General features: G+C 51.2%; 3 non-coding genes across 3 annotated transcripts in view; all 3 read right to left on the bottom strand.

The window, feature by feature from the left end:
* LOC135120121 (large subunit ribosomal RNA) overlaps nt 1-354 on the bottom strand; it is a 4047-nt gene extending 3693 nt beyond the window's left edge. Inside the window, exon 1 of the ribosomal RNA XR_010278514.1 lies at nt 1-354. This exon is cut by the window's left edge and continues 3693 nt beyond it. This is a non-coding gene — a ribosomal RNA (large subunit ribosomal RNA).
* A 454-nt stretch (nt 355-808) lies between these two features.
* Nucleotides 809-965, bottom strand: LOC135120126 (5.8S ribosomal RNA). The gene has a single exon (XR_010278517.1). It is a non-coding gene; the product is annotated as a 5.8S ribosomal RNA (ribosomal RNA).
* An 867-nt stretch (nt 966-1832) lies between these two features.
* LOC135120119 (small subunit ribosomal RNA) lies at nt 1833-3753 on the bottom strand. The gene has a single exon (XR_010278512.1). It is a non-coding gene; the product is annotated as a small subunit ribosomal RNA (ribosomal RNA).
* Nucleotides 3754-5000: the final 1247 nt, after the last annotated feature.

Raw genomic sequence — 5000 nt, 5'->3', positions numbered from 1 at the left:
CGGTCTCGTGGTCATATTTAGCCTTAGATGGAGTTTACCACCCACTTAGGGCTGCACTCTCAAGCAACCCGACTCTGAGGAGAGATCCTCCCGTCACCGGCAGCGGTCACTACGGGCCTGGCACCCTCTATGGGCTGTGGCCCCGTTCAAGATGGACTTGGACGCGCCGCACGATTTCGGGATGACGGACCCTCCCTAACACCACATTTCCCGGCGTCCGGTTTCGGCCGCGGGATTCGGTGCTGGGCTCTTCCCTGTTCGCTCGCCGCTACTGAGGGAATCCTAGTTAGTTTCTTTTCCTCCGCTTAATAATATGCTTAAATTCGGCGGGTAGTCTCACCTGCTCTGAGGTCGCAAGATCGAATAGATCTGGAAATGGATCATTTTAATACGCAAACGATCATGGCACGTCGTCGACGCGGCCTTTACGGTCTTTCGTCGAACAGCGACCTGACGTCGTCGCGAGATACGTCACGCACGCCTCGGACACGACGGTCGCATCGTTCGACAAAATCAACGCCGTTATGGCCGTCGAAAGTCGATCGTTTTGTGCTTTACGTCTGCTGATCCGCCCGTCGAAGGACGACGACGAACTCCTTCGAAAAGAAAGTCCGACACGTCACCCCGACGGGCCGCTATCGCGTCTCCGGATGTCGCGTACGCCGGATCGTACTCGAAACGAACGAACGTTACGTAAGTCGTCTCGACATCGACCTCCAACGGCACGCGTCTAAAAAACATCCAACTCGCTCCGACGAACGCCACGCTTTCTCAAACGAGGCGAACCGAGCAGTCTTTGAAATTGACACGACCCTCAGCCAGGAGTGGTCCGGGAACAGTTTATCCGAGGACCGCAATGTGCGTTCGAAATGTCGATGTTCATGTGTCCTGCAGTTCACAAGTTGACGCGCAATTAGCTGCGTTCTTCATCGACCCACGAGCCAAGTGATCCACCGTTCAGGGTAATCTTTTAGAATATACATTAAGACGCACGTTCTCTCCGGCTCGCCTCGCGACGGCCTGGAACGTTCTGCGTCGAAATTCTCTCGGTTTCGATTGTTTATTAAGATAAAAAAAGAAAAAAAAAGAAAAGAGAAACTTTCGAACGACGTGTCGTCTTACTAATTCCATCTTTTCCTCTCTCTCTTTTTTTTTTGTTAGTCGCAAGACTTGATCTCCTTTTCTAAAGCAGAAGCTCAACCGCACAACGATCACTTAACCAAACAAACTAGGTGTGATTTCGTCAAACGGCGCTTCCTAGGAGCGTCTCGAACGACGTTTCGAATCGTCTCGACGAGAACGGCGGCATCGAGCCGAACCCGTCGGCCGGGCGAAAATCATTTAAAACCCACGGTAACGAAGACGAGCAAAGGCGCACGAAACGCCCCGCACGTACTTACGAAACCTGCGATCCGAATCGAACTCTTTGAGGTTCTTTAGCGGATCAAGGTGCCCGAAATGCCGTCTGCCCGATCGCACGACGAACGCGCGTAAAGGACCGGCGCCGCGAGTTCGCATCGGCATGACGCCTAATCCGACTCTGGACGATTCAATAGTTCGAGGACGTCGCGTGACGCCGTCTCTTAGACGCGTTTCCTCTTTCGCACCGATCCCCACGTGGGACGAGAGAAGAGAAGAGAACGCGCTTCGGAAACGCGCGACGGCACCGCTAAAGGCTGGACGTGCCGTCGTCTACGCCGCAGACGTCTTTAGATGTTAGATCGAGCGTGTACGTCGTCCACGGACGCGACATACTTCGCACGACAACAACAACACGATCAGACGATGGTGTGTGTGTCTGTGTAAAGACAGTGCGTGTGTTCGAGACACGTTAATGATCCTTCCGCAGGTTCACCTACGGAAACCTTGTTACGACTTTTACTTCCTCTAAATGATCAAGTTTGGTCATCTTCCCAGCGACATCGGCGACGCCGAAACGCCACCGCGTACCGGTCCGAAGACCTCACTAAATCATTCAATCGGTAGTAGCGACGGGCGGTGTGTACAAAGGGCAGGGACGTAATCAACGCGAGCTTATGACTCGCGCTTACTGGGAATTCCTCGTTCATGGGGAACAATTGCAAGCCCCAATCCCTAGCACGAAGGAGGTTCAGCGGGTTACCCGGGCCGCTCGGCCAGGGAGGACACGCTGATTCCTTCAGTGTAGCGCGCGTGCGGCCCAGAACATCTAAGGGCATCACAGACCTGTTATTGCTCAATCTCGTGCGGCTAGAAGCCGCCTGTCCCTCTAAGAAGAATTGTTTGTACGCCGACAGTAAAAACCGCGCACGGCCAACGGGCGAACCCGAGACCGGCGGGCCTTTGGGATGTCGAAATACGCCTATTTAGCAGGCTAGAGTCTCGTTCGTTATCGGAATTAACCAGACAAATCGCTCCACCAACTAAGAACGGCCATGCACCACCACCCACCGAATCAAGAAAGAGCTCTCAATCTGTCAATCCTTCCGGTGTCCGGGCCTGGTGAGGTTTCCCGTGTTGAGTCAAATTAAGCCGCAGGCTCCACTCCTGGTGGTGCCCTTCCGTCAATTCCTTTAAGTTTCAGCTTTGCAACCATACTTCCCCCGGAACCCAAAAGCTTTGGTTTCCCGGAAGCTGCCCGCCGAGTCATCGAAAGAACGTCGGCGGATCGCTAGCTGGCATCGTTTATGGTTAGAACTAGGGCGGTATCTGATCGCCTTCGAACCTCTAACTTTCGTTCTTGATCAATGAAAGCGTTTTTGGCAAATGCTTTCGCTTCTGTCCGTCTTGCGACGATCCAAGAATTTCACCTCTAACGTCGCAATACGAATGCCCCCATCCGTTCCTATTAATCATTACCTCGGGGTTCCGAAAACCAACAAAATAGAACCGAGGTCCTATTCCATTATTCCATGCACACAGTATTCAGGCGAAGTTTTAGCCTGCTTTAAGCACTCTAATTTGTTCAAAGTAAACGTGCCGGCCCACCTCGACACTCAATGAAGAGCACCGCGGCGGGATTGAGTTGGGCCGCCCTCTCGAGCTAAGCCCACCGGCAGGACGTCCCGCGGCACGCCAGTTAACACCGCGAACGATGAACCGGCGGCGCGGGACACAGATTCGACTACGAGCTTTTTAACCGCAACAACTTTAATATACGCTATTGGAGCTGGAATTACCGCGGCTGCTGGCACCAGACTTGCCCTCCAATTGATCCTCGTTAAAGGGTTTAGAGTGTACTCATTCCGATTACGGGGCCTCGGATGAGTCCCGTATCGTTATTTTTCGTCACTACCTCCCCGTGCCGGGAGTGGGTAATTTGCGCGCCTGCTGCCTTCCTTGGATGTGGTAGCCGTTTCTCAGGCTCCCTCTCCGGAATCGAACCCTGATTCCCCGTTACCCGTTACAACCATGGTAGGCGCAGAACCTACCATCGACAGTTGATAAGGCAGACATTTGAAAGATGCGTCGCCGGTGCGAGACCGTGCGATCAGCGTAAAGTTATTCAGAGTCACCAAGTTGTACGATGACGGAGACCGCCACCGATTGGTTTTGATCTAATAAAAGCGCCCCTTCCGTTTCCGGTCGGGGCTCTGTTTGCATGTATTAGCTCTAGAATTACCACAGTTATCCAAGTAAATGTGGGTACGATCTAAGGAACCATAACTGATTTAATGAGCCTTTCGCGGTTTCACCTTAATTCGGCTTGTACTGAGACATGCATGGCTTAATCTTTGAGACAAGCATATGACTACTGGCAGGATCAACCAGGGAACTGCGTTCTCGTTCGGATACTCCGAAACTGAAAACTACACTTTCGTCGAAAGCGCGAGTGCGTGTTCGCGAAACGAACGCGTAGGAACGTAACGCCACGCTTAACTCTCTCTTTCGTTGTTTTATATACGAAAAATATCATACATAACGATACCGGTCGAAAAGTTTCGCGAGGAAACCTCCTGCGCCGGTTTAAAAGTTCAAACATTCTCCTCACTCTTCGCTAGATAGAATGCGACGGTGAGACGTGCCGAATTCTTTACAGAATCTGCACACGTTACGAGTATATTATATATTCTCGCTCGGAATGTAGGGAGTTGACGCAAATTTAATAGCTGTTCGATGCAACGAACGACGAATCGTGAAATTCGAACGTACGCCACCGTTTACAACAATGTAAGGTTGATCGCATAAGGACCGCCGACGATGGAACGTCCGCCGCATCCGCGATCTCGCTGTGCTGGACCGTCTTTCGAGGCAAGCTCGAACCCAATGAAGGAACTCAAGGATTCCATGAAATTCTAGGCGCAAACGCTCCGAGAGCCAAGTCTACTTCGGGTCATTTTCGACGGGTGCGATAACTACATTCTCAAAATTATCAACAAGACACACACACATACAAGGTTCGCTCTTATAATCATTAAAGGCACGACCACCAAAAGTAATCGCAACGTTTCGTTCTAAAAAGGTGAACGTATCGTCGTCTCTTTTTGTCGGGTCGGTCTGAATAACATAATAATGTCGTTGTTGAACATTATTTATTACAGAGAGAAACCAATGCGGTTAGCGTCTGCTATCATTTTTAGAGAATACGTAAAAACGCACAGTCTTAGAGACACCGAAGAACGGCCGGAACGTGCTGCGAAATTCATTTCGTCATAAATCCGAATTCCTTTTAAAAGTATTGGATAAGACTCGCAGACAGTCCGTGGTAACGCGAGCGAGAGGATGCAGTCGTTGGTCGGTATCTCGAGAGAACACCTCACACGCCACAACATCACTCCGCTACCTATAATAGCGCGCTTGACGTCGATCGGAGCCAAACGCTGCGAAGCGGCGACAGTGGTACGCGAGCAGGGGCGCGAGACACACCTCTCCCCGTCCGAGGTGCGCTCTGTCGGTGTGATGGCTCTTCGTAAAGAGCGGTTTGAACATTTTTCCACGGATTTTCGCAAGAAAAAAAATACGGCCGCATTGTGTTACGTAATCGAGGTAAGTTAGAATTTTTATTATAGCGATTTAGTTAA

Source organism: Zophobas morio, unplaced genomic scaffold (genome assembly GCF_036711695.1).
Source record: "Zophobas morio isolate AGI-343-1 ecotype UQ-CSIRO unplaced genomic scaffold, CSIRO_AGI_Zmor_V1 ptg000344l, whole genome shotgun sequence".
NCBI classification, from domain to species: Eukaryota; Metazoa; Arthropoda; class Insecta; order Coleoptera; family Tenebrionidae; genus Zophobas; species Zophobas morio.
Note: the sequence above shows the minus strand (reverse complement) of the source record. Positions and strands in the feature narration are given on the sequence as shown.